At 51.1% G+C, this 14,229-nt stretch overlaps 1 long non-coding RNA gene across 1 annotated transcript in view; it reads left to right on the top strand.

The window, feature by feature from the left end:
- LOC147086611 (uncharacterized) overlaps positions 1 to 14,229 on the top strand; it is a 79,646-nt gene that overhangs the window by 36,040 nt on the left and 29,377 nt on the right. Inside the window, exon 2 of the long non-coding RNA XR_015075746.1 lies at positions 7,077 to 7,231. This is a non-coding gene — a long non-coding RNA (uncharacterized LOC147086611). The remainder of the gene's footprint in view (positions 1 to 7,076; positions 7,232 to 14,229) is intronic.

The raw sequence follows: 14,229 nt of genomic DNA on the forward strand, positions 1-14,229 counted from the left end.
TTAGATACAGAGTAAAGCTCCCTCTACACTGTCCCATCAAACACTCCCAGGGCAGGTACAGCACGGGTTAGATACAGAGTAAAGCTCCCTCTGCACTGTCCCATCAAACACTCCCAGGGCAGGTACAGCACGGGTTAGATACAGAGTAAAGCTCCCTCTACACTGTCCCATCAAACACTCCCAGGGCAGGTACAACACGGGTTAGATACAGAGTAAAGCTCCCTCTACACTGTCCCATCAAACACTCCCAGGGCAGGTACAGCACGGGGTTAGATACAGAGTAAAGCTCCCTCTACACTGTCCCGTCAAACACTCCCAGGGCAGGCACAGCACGGGTTAGATACAGAGTAAAGCTCCCTCTACACTGTCCCGTCAAACACTCCCAGGGCAGGCACAGCACGGGTTAGATACAGAGTAAAGCTCCCTCTACACTGTCCCATCAAACACTCCCAGGGCAGGTACAGCACGGGTTAGATACAGAGTAAAGCTCCCTCTACACTGTCCCATCAAACACTCCCAGGGCAGGTACAGCACAGGTGAGATACAGAGTAAAGCTCCCTCTACACTGTCCCATCAAACACTCCCAGGGCAGGTACAGCACGGGTTAGATACAGAGTAAAGCTCCCTCTACACTGTCCCATCAAACACTCCCAGGGCAGGTACAGCACAGGTGAGATACAGAGTAAAGCTCCCTCTACACTGTCCCATCAAACACTCCCAGGGCAGGTACAGCACGGGTTAGATACAGAGTAAAGCTCCCTCTACACTGTCCCATCAAACACTCCCAGGGCAGGTACAGCACGGGTTAGATACAGAGTAAAGCTCCCTCTACACTGTCCCGTCAAACACTCCCAGGGCAGGTACAGCACGGGTTAGATACAGAGTAAAGCTCCCTCTACACTGTCCCATCAAACACTCCCAGGGCAGGTACAGCACGGGTTAGATACAGAGTAAAGCTCCCTCTACACTGTCCCCATCAAACACTCCCAGGGCAGGTACAGCACGGGTTAGATAGAGTATAGCTCCCTCTACACTGTCCCATCAAACACTCCCAGGGCAGGTACAGCACAGGTGAGATACAGAGTAAAGCTCCCTCTACACTGTCCCATCAAACACTCCCAGGGCAGGTACAGCACGGGTTAGATACAGAGTAAGCTCCCTCTACACTGTCCCATCAAACACTCCCAGGGCAGGTACAGCACGGGTTAGATACAGAGTAAAGCTCCCTCTACACTGTCCCATCAAACAATCCCAGGGCAGGTACAGCACGGGTTAGATACAGAGTAAAGCTCCCTCTACACTGTCCCATGAAACTCTCCCAGGGCAGGTACAGCACGGGGTTAGATACAGAGTAAAGCTCCCTCTACACTGTCCCATCAAACACTCCCAGGGCAGGTACAGCACGAGGTTAGATTCAGAGTAAAGCTCCCTCTACACTGTCCCGTCAAACACTCCCAGGGCAGGTACAGCACGGGTTAGATACAGAGTAAAGCTCCCTCTACACTGTCCATCAAACACTCCCAGGGCAGGTACAGCACAGGTTAGATACAGAGTAAAGCTCCCTCTACACTGTCCCCATCAAACACTCCCAGGGCAAGTACAGCACGGGTTAGATACAGAGTAAAGCTCCCTCTACACTGTCCCATCAAACACTCCCAGGGCAGGTACAGCACGGGGTTAGATACAGAGTAAAGCTCCCTCTACACTGTCCCATCAAACACTCCCAGGGCAGGTACAGCACGGGGTTAGATACAGAGTAAAGCTCCCTCTACACTGTCCCGTCAAACACTCCCAGGGCAGGTACAGCACGGGTTAGATACAGAGTAAAGCTCCCTCTACACTGTCCCATCAAACACTCCCAGGGCAGGTACAGCACAGGTTAGATACAGAGTAAAGCTCCCTCTGCACTGTCCCCATCAAACACTCCCAGGGCAGGTACAGCACAGGTGAGATACAGAGTAAAGCTCCCTCTACACTGTCCCATCAAACACTCCCAGGGCAGGTACAGCACGGGGTTAGATACAGAGTAAAGCTCCCTCTACACTGTCCCATCAAACACTCCCAGGGCAGGTACAGCACGAGGTTAGATACAGAGTAAAGCTCCCTCTACACTGTCCCGTCAAACACTCCCAGGGCAGGTACAGCACGGGTTAGATACAGAGTAAAGCTCCCTCTACACTGTCCCATCAAACACTCCCAGGGCAGGTACAGCACAGGTTAGATACAGAGTAAAGCTCCCTCTACACTGTCCCATCAAACACTCCCAGGGCAAGTACAGCACGGGTTAGATACAGAGTAAAGCTCCCTCTACACTGTCCCATCAAACACTCCCAGGGCAGGTACAGCACGGGGTTAGATACAGAGTAAAGCTCCCTCTACACTGTCCCATCAAACACTCCCAGGGCAGGTACAGCACGGGGTTAGATACAGAGTAAAGCTCCCTCTACACTGTCCCGTCAAACACTCCCAGGGCAGGTACAGCACGGGTTAGATACAGAGTAAAGCTCCCTCTACACTGTCCCATCAAACACTCCCAGGGCAGGTACAGCACAGGTTAGATACAGAGTAAAGCTCCCTCTACACTGTCCCCATCAAACACTCCCAGGGCAGGTACAGCACGAGTTAGATACAGAGTAAAGCTCCCTCTACACTGTCCCATCAAACACTCCCAGGGCAGGTACAGCACGAGTTAGATACAGAGTAAAGCTCCCTCTACACTGTCCCATCAAACACCCCAGGGCAGGTACAACACGGGTTAGATACAGAGTAAAGCTCCCTCTACACTGTCCCATCAAACACTCCCAGGGCAGGTACAGCACGCGTTAGATACAGAGTAAAGCTCCCTCTACACTGTCCCCATCAAACACTCCCAGGGCAGGTACAGCACGGGTTAGATACAGAGTAAAGCTCCCTCTACACTGTCCCATCAAACACTCCCAGGGCAGGTACAGCACGGGTTAGATACAGAGTAAAGCTCCCTCTACACTGTCCCATCAAACCCTCCCAGGGCAGGTACAGCACGCGTTAGATACAGAGTAAAGCTCCCTCTACACTGTCCCATCAAACACTCCCAGGGCAGGTACAGCACGGGTTAGATACAGAGTAAAGCTCCCTCTACACTGTCCCCATCAAACACTCCCAGGGCAGGTACAGCACGGGTTAGATACAGAGTAAAGCTCCCTCTACACTGTCCCATCAAACACTCCCAGGGCAGGTACAGCACGGGTTAGATACAGAGTAAAGCTCCCTCTACACTGTCCCATCAAACACTCCCAGGGCAGGTGCAGCACGGGTTAGATACAGAGTAAAGCTCCCTCTACACTGTCCCATCAAACACTCCCAGGGCAGGTACAGCACGGGTTAGATACAGAGTAAAGCTCCCTCTACACTGTCCCATCAAACACTCCCAGGGCAGGTACAGCACGGGTTAGATACAGAGTAAAGCTCCCTCTACACTGTCCCATCAAACACTCCCAGGGCAGGTACAGCACGGGTTAGATACAGAGTAAAGCTCCCTCTACACTGTCACATCAAACACTCCCAGGGCAGGTACAGCACGGTTAGATACAGAGTAAAGCTCCCTCTACACTGTCCCATGAAACACTCCCAGGGCAGGTACAGCACGGGTTAGATACAGAGTAAAGCTCCCTCTACACTGTCCCATCAAACAATCCCAGGGCAGGTACAGCACGGGTTAGATACAGAGTAAAGCTCCCTCTACACTGTCCCATGAAACTCTCCCAGGGCAGGTACAGCACGGGGTTAGATACAGAGTAAAGCTCCCTCTGCACTGTCCCATCAAACACTCCCAGGGCAGGTACAGCACGAGGTTAGATTCAGAGTAAAGCTCCCTCTACACTGTCCCGTCAAACACTCCCAGGGCAGGTACAGCACGGGTTAGATACAGAGTAAAGCTCCCTCTACACTGTCCCATCAAACACTCCCAGGGCAGGTACAGCACAGGTTAGATACAGAGTAAAGCTCCCTCTACACTGTCCCATCAAACACTCCCAGGGCAAGTACAGCACGGGTTAGATACAGAGTAAAGCTCCCTCTACACTGTCCCATCAAACACTCCCAGGGCAGGTACAGCACGGGGTTAGATACAGAGTAAAGCTCCCTCTACACTGTCCCATCAAACACTCCCAGGGCAGGTACAGCACGGGGTTAGATACAGAGTAAAGCTCCCTCTACACTGTCCCGTCAAACACTCCCAGGGCAGGTACAGCACGGGTTAGATACAGAGTAAAGCTCCCTCTACACTGTCCCATCAAACACTCCCAGGGCAGGTACAGCACAGGTTAGATACAGAGTAAAGCTCCCTCTACACTGTCCCCATCAAACACTCCCAGGGCAGGTACAGCACGAGTTAGATACAGAGTAAAGCTCCCTCTACACTGTCCCATCAAACACTCCCAGGGCAGGTACAGCACGAGTTAGATACAGAGTAAAGCTCCCTCTACACTGTCCCATCAAACACCCCCAGGGCAGGTACAACACGGGTTAGATACAGAGTAAAGCTCCCTCTACACTGTCCCATCAAACACTCCCAGGGCAGGTACAGCACGCGTTAGATACAGAGTAAAGCTCCCTCTACACTGTCCCCATCAAACACTCCCAGGGCAGGTACAGCACGGGTTAGATACAGAGTAAAGCTCCCTCTACACTGTCCCATCAAACACTCCCAGGGCAGGTACAGCACGGGTTAGATACAGAGTAAAGCTCCCTCTACACTGTCCCATCAAACCCTCCCAGGGCAGGTACAGCACGCGTTAGATACAGAGTAAAGCTCCCTCTACACTGTCCCATCAAACACTCCCAGGGCAGGTACAGCACGGGTTAGATACAGAGTAAAGCTCCCTCTACACTGTCCCCATCAAACACTCCCAGGGCAGGTACAGCACGGGTTAGATACAGAGTAAAGCTCCCTCTACACTGTCCCATCAAACACTCCCAGGGCAGGTACAGCACGGGTTAGATACAGAGTAAAGCTCCCTCTACACTGTCCCATCAAACACTCCCAGGGCAGGTGCAGCACGGGTTAGATACAGAGTAAAGCTCCCTCTACACTGTCCCATCAAACACTCCCAGGGCAGGTACAGCACGGGTTAGATACAGAGTAAAGCTCCCTCTACACTGTCCCATCAAACACTCCCAGGGCAGGTACAGCACGGGTTAGATACAGAGTAAAGCTCCCTCTACACTGTCCCATCAAACACTCCCAGGGCAGGTACAGCACGGGTTAGATACAGAGTAAAGCTCCCTCTACACTGTCACATCAAACACTCCCAGGGCAGGTACAGCACGGTTAGATACAGAGTAAAGCTCCCTCTACACTGTCCCATCAAACACTCCCAGGGCAGGTACAGCACGGGTTAGATACAGAGTAAAGCTCCCTCTACACTGTCCTAACAACGTGCCTCAGTAGAATCTCCCATACTACACAGCTATGTGCACCAGTCATCCTGAGTGAGTTTACCAATTAAGCTGAAACTTTGGGCCAGCCTATTCAGAGCGGGCCTGAGAATGCCCAGGGTCACTGCGTGGTGCACCCTTACAGCCGGCAGAGCTTGGACCGAAGTTTCTGATGAAACCGTGAGCTTTCCGCATTGCCCCATATGACCTGGAATGCTGCCACGTTCAAGTGCGGTCACCCATCTTCCTAGATCTACCTGGGCACCAGAATTTCAGGTCCAATGGAAGATTCACTGAAATAACAACAAAAAATGCTGGAAACACTGAGCAGGTCAGGCAGCGTCGAGGAGAGAGAAACAGAGTCGGCGTTTCGAGTTGGGGACCCTTCGTCAGCACGGCAAACGGTTAGAGCAGAGAGATTTTTAAGCAGGGGCAGGGAGGAGGGAAGGGAAGGACAAAGGGAAGATCTCTGCCAGGATGAAAGGCAGGAGAGATTGACTGACAAAAAGGGATGGTGGTGCAAGGCAAAAGGAGAGGTATTGGGACAGGTTAAGAAACAAAAGAGGACTCTAGATGAGGTGTGAATGATGATGGCAGCATAATCAACAGCTAACGTGAGAAAACCGGGGGGGGCAAAAAATATAAAGCAATACAGGGGCCGAGGTTATGGTCTGAAATTGTTGAACTTGACGTTGAGTCCAGAAGGCTGTAAAGTGCCTAATCAAAAGATGAGGTGCTCATAGAGTCATCGAGTTATACAGCACAGAAAGAGGCCCTTCGGCCCGTCGTGTCCATGCCGGCCATCAAGCCCCGTCTATTCTAATCCCATTTTCCAGCACTTGGTCCGTAGCCTTGTATGCTATGGCGTTTCAAGTGCTCATCTAAATGCTTCTTGAATGTTGTGAGGGTTCCTGCCTCTACCACCCTTTCAGGCAGTGAGTTCCAGATTCCAACCACCCTCTGGGTGAAAAAGCTTTTCCTCAAATCCCCTCTAAACCTCCTGCCCCCTTACCGTGAAACTATGCCCCCTGGTTATTGACCCCTCTACTAAGGGGAAAAGTTCCTTTCTAATTCTATCTACCCTATCTATGCCCCTCATAATTTTGTACACCTCAATCAGGTCCTGTTCCTCGATCTTACGTTGAGCTTCGTTGGAACAGTTAAGAGGCCGAGGATGGTGAGGGTGGAGGGGAGAATTCAAGTGACAGGCGACCGGAAACTCGGGGTCACGCTTGCGGAGGCGTTCCGCAAAGCGGTCACCCAATCTGCGTTTGGTCTCCCCAGTGTAGAGGAAACCATATATTTAAGGTGGAGACAGACATGTTTGAAAGGTAAGGGAGTCGAGGGTTACGGGGAGCGGGCAGGGAAGTGGAGTTGAGGCCAAGATCAGATCAGCCATGGTCTTATTGAATGGCGGAGCAGGCTCGAGGGGCTGAATGGCCGACTCCTGCTCCTTATGACCGCACCGTGAGCAGCTAATACAGTATACTGTATTCACTGTTTCACTGAAGCCCGGTCGAGCCTCCGTATTTATCTTTGTTCCTCACGGCGAGCTGTTAACCTATTTTTTCTTTCGCGCCCCGACAGACGGGAAACCAAATGGCTGCCGCTGATTTTTTAAATTTTTTTTTACACAATCTTAATTCCTTTTGTTTTTGCAGAGAATGTAGCGTCTGGAAGCCCCGGTTGTGTCATTTCCCTCTCGAGCTCGCTTTCTGTCAATTGGTTTCTCGCCCAGGATGACGTCGTCGTTCGTCGCGTGACCTCGGCACCTTCAAGTCTTTGTCGCTCTGAATGGTTCCGGAGACTCGGGCAGGTAAGGGAATTAATTGCCCACTTGCTGCAGAGGGGAGGGCAAGGTGCTTCACGGCTCTGCCAAAAGTGGCGCTGGTGAGCCCCAGAACAGGTGTGTGTGGGGGGGGAAGTGGCGGCCATTTTGGGGTCGTCTGACAATGGAACTTCCCGTTTTTCCAAGCTTTCTCTCTCTTCCCGAAGATCTTATGCAATATATTCCCATAACCCCAGACAGAATTCCAGTACTTCATCAGGCGAAACAGTCGGCAGGCTGTTCATTTTTGGAAATAACAACAGAAAACGCTGGGAAAACTCAGCAGGCCAGGGCAACATCCGTGGAGAGAGAAACAGAGTTAACGTTTCAGGTCGAAACCCTTCTTCAGAACTGAGAAAAAACACAGGAAATGAAACAGATTAAAAGGCCAGTTTGGGGGTTGGGAAATGGGGGAGGGGATGAAAGAACAAAAGGGAAGGTCTGTGAGAGGCGAAGAGACATTAAGAGATATTCAAGGCGAGACGAGATGGTAATAGGACAGGTAAAGAGACAAAAGATGGCTCTGGATGAAGTGTGAAATGCGCTGGCAGAATGAAAGACAGCTTCATTTTTGGAGGTCATGCTAGCCAATCCTGCCCTTGTCTGCGGTCCGTATCTGCATCTTGCCGCAAGTCCAATTTTTTCCACCGAGTTTAGCTTCTCCAGATGTGGAGGCGCCAGTCAACATGGTCAAGGGCCTCAGTGAGTTTTCAATCAGCAAAGAAAACAACCCTGCGTCCTGTTCCTCCCTTGCCCTCTGACCGGGTTTTGGACCCTGGGGGGGAAGGAAAGGTGGCCAACCCCTTGTGTCAGCTTGGCTCATCTTGGTAGCCCTCTGGGTCAGAAGCTCAGGGGTTGAGCCGCACCCAACCCCCCACCGAGACTTGACCGCACCACCCAGGCTCGCGCACAGAACCAAGTACAGGAAACTTTCGATTTACCAGCATCTAAATAACCGGAAATCTCGGTTAACCGGCAAAATTCAGGAGTAGGTTCATACTTCATATTACTTGCCCTCCTCCATCTGTTGCTGTGCAAGGGTGTGGCTGCAGCTGTTGCTAAGCTACAGAGACGCTTGGAACTTGTGGCCATTGTTCTGAACCTGTTGCTAAGCAACAGGGTTTGTTGCTTTATACGGAGCTCTTAGCTCTCCGTATCTTTTACTACAGCGCTCGGTGATCCGGAATTTTTGATGAACCGGCACCACGTCGGTCCCGTCGGTGCCGGATAAAAAAAAAGTTTCCTGTACGTGCTGCATTGTCAGCCGCGTGCCAGCCTCTGGATGCCTTATCAAACTGAGGTCCAGCCGACCCGTGGCGGTCAAAGGTCAAGCTGTAATGGGGACACGGTAGGGTTGGCATTCTGGAAGGATGAGATCGCAACCTGTCTTGGTAACATGCAGAGTGACTCCGGACCACTGTCAGCATTATTTGCCCAGATACTTTCTTCACTTGACACGTTAAACAGTCTCCACATTTTCACCCACTGTGCTGAGGTTTTGATGAAGCCAAAGTTGTTGTTTGGCGTGTAGTGGCGGCGGAAAATGTTTCTGGGTTCCCGCTTGTTGTGTGATGCTGGTTATTGTTCGCTTGCTTGCATCTGCTCCTTAATATGGCTGTTGAGGGAGGGGGGGGGGGGGGGGGGGGGGGCGGGAGGATGTGTTTAGTCACGATGCTCCAGTCATCACGGAGTGGGGCAGGCTTGATGGACCTGCTGGTCTTTTCCTGCCCAGCTCAGCCCAGCTCAACCGAGCCCAGCCCAGCCGAGCCCAACCCAACTTCTTGTTCAACAACCCAGTGCCACATGACACTTGGCCTCCTACTTGAAATTTGAAACTGTTCCAGTCAGTGGCAGAAATAACAACAGGAAACGCTAGAAAAACTCAGCAGGCCAAGGAAGCATCGGTCGGTGGAGAGAGAAACAGAGTTGACGTTTCAGTCAGAACTGGAAAAAAAGCAGGAAATGGGAAGCAAGCTTGGGGGGCTGGGAAAAGGGGGAGGGATTTGAAAGAACAAAAGGGAAGGTCAGTGATGGGATAGAAAGCAGGCGAGATTAAGAGACATTGAGACACATCTCCAAGTCTGCAGACGACACACAAAGCTGGGTGGGCGAGTGTGCTGTGAGGAGGATGCCGAGAAACTCCAGTATGATTTGGACAGGTTGGGTGATTGGGCAGAAGCATGGCAGATGCAATATAATGTGGATAAATGTGAGGTTATCCACTTTGGTGGCAAAAACAGGAAGGCAGATTATTATCTGAACGGCAATGGGATTGGGAGAAGCGGAAGTGCAACGAGACCTGGGTGTCCTTGTGCACCAGTCGCTGAAGGTAAGCATGCAGGTGCAGCAGGCGGTTAAGAAGGCAAATGGTCTGTTGGCCTTCATAGCGAGAGGGTTTGAGGACAGGGACAAGGATGTCTTGCTGCAGTTGTACAGGGCCTTGGTGAGACCACACCTTGAGTATTGTGTGCAGTTTTGGTCGCCTTATCTGAGGAAGGATGTTCTTGCCATGGAGGGAGTGCAGCAAAGATTCACCAGACTGATACCTGGGATGGCAGGAATGACGTATGAGGAGAGATTGGGTCGATTGGGCTTATACTCGCTGGAGTTTAGAAGAATGAGAGGGGATCTCATTGAAACTTATAAAATTCTAACAGGACTAGACAGACTAGATGCAGGAAGGATGTTCCCGATGGTCGGGGGAGTCCAGAACCAGGGGTCACAGTCTAAGGATAAGGGATAAGCCATTTAGGACTGAGATGAGGAGGAATTTCTTCACCCAGAGAGTGGTGAACCTGTGGAATTCTCTACCACAGAAGGCAGTGGAGGCTAATTCATTAAATATATTCAAGAAGGAGTTAGATATATTTCTTAAGGCTAAAGGGATCAAGGGCTATGGGGAGAAAGTAGGGACAGGGTACTGAATTTGGATGATCAGCCATGATCTCATTAAATGGCGGAGCGGGCTCGAGGGGCCGAATGGCCGACTCCTGCTCCTATCTTCTATGTTTCTATGATATTCAAGGCAAGGGGAGGTGGAAATGGGACAGGTTGAGTAACAAAGGATGGCTCCAGATGAGGTGTGAATTGCGCTGGTAGAATGAAGGACAGCTGAAGAGAGGGAAGAAAAAACAAAAAGTGTGGATAAAAAAGAAGAAAATATATATGTGTGATAGGGGCCGGGGTTATGATCTGAAATTGTTGAACTCTATGTTGAGTCCGGAAGGCTGTAAAGTGCCTAATCGGAAGATGAGGTGCTGTTCCTCGAGCTTACGTTGAGCTTCCGTGGAACAATGCAAGAGGCCGAGGACGGTGAGGTCCGAGTGGGAATGGGGCGGTGAATTAAAGTGACAGGCGATCGGAAGCTCGGGGTCACCCTTACGGACTGAACGGAGGTGTTCCGCAAAGCGGTCACCCAATCTGCGTTTGGTCTCCCCAATGTAGAGGAGACCACAGTCAGTGGCAGTAAGGATGAATATATTGATGTGTTTCTCTCTGCACTACATCTGTGTAGTGTAGAGAGAAAGTGTAGATGACGAAGTCCAACACCGCCTTCAGTGTGCCAGTGCAGACTTCGGTCGCCTGAGGAAGAGTGTGTTTGAAGACCAGGACCTCAAACCCGGCACTAAGCTCATGGTCTACAGAGCAGCAGTGATTCCCGCCCTGATCTATGCCTCAGAGACATGGACCATGTACAGCAGGCACCTCAAAGCACTGGAGAGGCACCACCAACGCTGCCTCCGCAAGATCCTGCAAATCCATTGGCAGGATAGACGCACCAACGTCAGTGTTCTTGCTCAGGCCAACATCCCCAGCATCGAAGCTTTGACCACGCTCGATCAGCTCCGATGGACGGGTCACATTGTCCGCATGCCCGATACGAGACTCCCAAATCAAGCGCTCTACTCGGAGCTCCGGCACGGCAAGAGAGCCCCAGGTGGGCAGAGGAAACGCTTCAAGGACACCCTCTAAGCCTCCTTGAAAAAGTGTAACATCCCCACCGACACCTGGGAATCCCTGGCCCAAGACCGCACAAAGTGGAGGAGAAGCATCCGCGAAGGCGCCGAACACCTCGAGTCTCTTCGCCGGGAGCAAGCGGAAGCCAAGCGCAAACAGCGGAAGGAGCGCACGTCGACCCAAGCACCCCACACCCACCCGCCCCTTCAACCACCGTCTGCCCCACCTGTGACAGAGACTGAAGGTCCCGCATCGGACTCATCAGCCACCTGAGAACTCATTTTTAATGTGGAAGCAAGTCATCCTCGGTTCCGAGGGACTGCCTAAGAAGAAGAAGAGATCTGTGTTTTAGCACAATCTCTATTCCTACCTTCCTTTGCACCACTCTTCCCACTACCCTCCCGAAGGCGCTGACTCCTGTTCTGCGGACGCTGGCTGCCCTCCAGTTCCTCGCCCAAGTGGCCACTCTTCACGTGTGGTGGCTGGTCAGCTGTGGGCGGGCAGTGCTGTCAATCTGATACCGTCTTCACCCGACATCTGGGTTCACACAGTTGCCACCAAGGATCACCAGATGGCAGTCTGGGGCAGGAATGCTGGCTGGTTTTTGCTTTTACCTAGTCTAGTAGGGCTGAGGCTAATTGTAATGCTCTTTCTGTTGCCCTGTTTGAGACCCGCTAACACTGCATGAACAGGATTCAAACCGCGGGCCCCCTCTGGTCTGTACGGCTTCGTACTTGCACCATGCAGCACACCTACTCACCTAGATAAAGATCTGGGGGTCTTGATTGACAATCAATTGCAGTGTGTATCATCTACATGATGCACTGCAGCAACTCGCCAAGGCTTCTTCGGCAGCACCTCCCAAACCCCCGACCTCTTCCACCTAGAAGGACAAGGGCAGCAGGCGCATGGGAACACCACCACCTCCAAGTCACACACCATCCTGACTTAGAAGTATATCGCCGGTCCTTCATCGTCGCTGGGTCAAAATCCTGGAACTCCCTCCCTAACAGCACTGTGGGAGCACCTTCACCGCACGGGACTGCAGCGGTTCAAGAAGGTGGCTCACCACCACCTTCTCAAGGGGCAATTAGGGATGGGCAATAAATGCTGGCCTTCCCAGCGACGCCCACATCCCATAAACCAATTTTTAAAAAGCTATCGCAACAATGCTCTCTGGCAGTGAGTAAAGCAAATCAGAAGTTGGGAATTATTAAAGGGTCAATATTGAGCCGAAATAGTGAGTTAATCCCGCCACTTTATAAATCATTGGTGTGACCACTCTTGGAATACTGTGTACAGATCTGGTCGCCACAGTACGGAAAGGATGTTACAGCTATTGAAAGGATACGGAAGAGAGCAACCAGAATGATTGAGGGATTGGATTATGAGGAGCGACAGTGTAAATTGGGCATGTTCTCACTGGTAAAGAGAAGGTTGAGAGGCGATATGATTGCTGTGTTTAGGACTCTTTGACGGGACTGGATAATGTAGACCGCAACGAGCTGTTTCACCGAGTCCAGAACAGCAGAACCAGAGGACACGGCCTGCGCCTGAAGCAGGGTAAACTCAAAACAAATCTGCGGAAACAGTATCTCAGTGAGCGAGTGGTCAATCTGTGGAACAAGCTCCCCAGGGAGACGGTGGAAGCAGTTAGTGTTGATTCATTCAGATGCAAATTAGACAGATTCTGAAGGAAGTAACATTTTGGGATCCAGTATGAGAGTAATTTGAGACGTGTCGTGTGGGGAGTGCAGCGTTCTCGGGAGGAACAGGTGACTTTGGACCTGTGGTTCCCAAAGCTCCTCCATCACGGGGGGCTTCCCTCGCCTCATGTCTAGGTCTGTTGTGGACTCATTGGCCCAGAAATTGGTGTCGGGTGCAAGCCCCCGACCTACACTTACATTGCGCGCCGACCGTTGAGGCCTGGGCCTGCGTGGATTCCCGCTCTGTGGCCCGGTCCAGTTCCCGGCGCGCTGTGCTTGCGTGACCCAGCGGCGTAGTTAGTGCGATGCGTCGGCTGGGATCACGTGAGCACTGGGCAACCAATCGAGGGAGGGAAAAGCCCATTCATGAGTTAGACATAAGATCTGTCAAACTCATGAAAACTCCGGGCGCCCAAAACAGTACATTAAATCAACTATAAATAACATTAAATAACAATAATTTAAATTTTTGAAAAAAATAATTTTATAAAAAATCAGAGCTAAAAATACACTTACCTTACTGTAAAGTATTTAAAAATAATAAACCTGTGGAAAAAATGTTCTAATTTTAATTAATTGACCACTTACCTTTTAAACTGAAGTCCTTACGTCTGCTTTTTTAATGTGTAAAAAGTGAAGGCCTTCACGTACGGGCAAACCTGTCAAAAAAACGGAAGTTCAACGCGCACACGCTGCCTCTTACGTCGCACGCGTTTCACCTCTTAACCCCTGCTTTCAGGGGACCGGAAGTGCCGTTTTCCCGCGCATGCAAGAAACCGGCACTTCCATCGGGTCCACGCGTGGGTACCCCGTGCGTACTCACGCGTTGGGACCCGAATTACTGGGCCATTGATAGAGATTGATCGCTGTGATTAGTCAACCTGATGCCAGAAATGCGAGGGCACACATCAGGAAAGGATGAACAGGCTGGGTCTCTTTTTCTCTTGAAAAAAGAAGGCTGAGGGGTGACCGAATAGAGGTCTTTAAAATAACGAAAGGTTTTGACAGAGTGGATACAGAGAGAGTGTTTCCACTTGTGGGGAAGAGCATAACTAGAGGCCGTCAATATAAGATAGTCACCAAGAAATCCAATAGGGAATTCAGAAGAAACTTCTTTACCCAGAGAGTGGTGAGAATGTGGAGCTCGCCACCACAGGGAGTGGTTGAGGCGAACAGTATAGATGCATTTAAGGGGAGGCTAGACAAGCACATGAGGGAGAAGGGAATAGAAGGCTATGCTGATAGACTTAGATGAGGAACGACGGGAGGAGGCTCGAGTGGAGCATAAACACTGGCATGGACTGGTTGGGCCGAATGGCCTGT

This window comes from Somniosus microcephalus, unplaced genomic scaffold (assembly GCF_052327205.1).
Source record: "Somniosus microcephalus isolate GS21.2 unplaced genomic scaffold, FLI_Smic_1.0 unresolved_chr7, whole genome shotgun sequence".
Classification (NCBI taxonomy): Eukaryota; Metazoa; Chordata; class Chondrichthyes; order Squaliformes; family Somniosidae; genus Somniosus; species Somniosus microcephalus.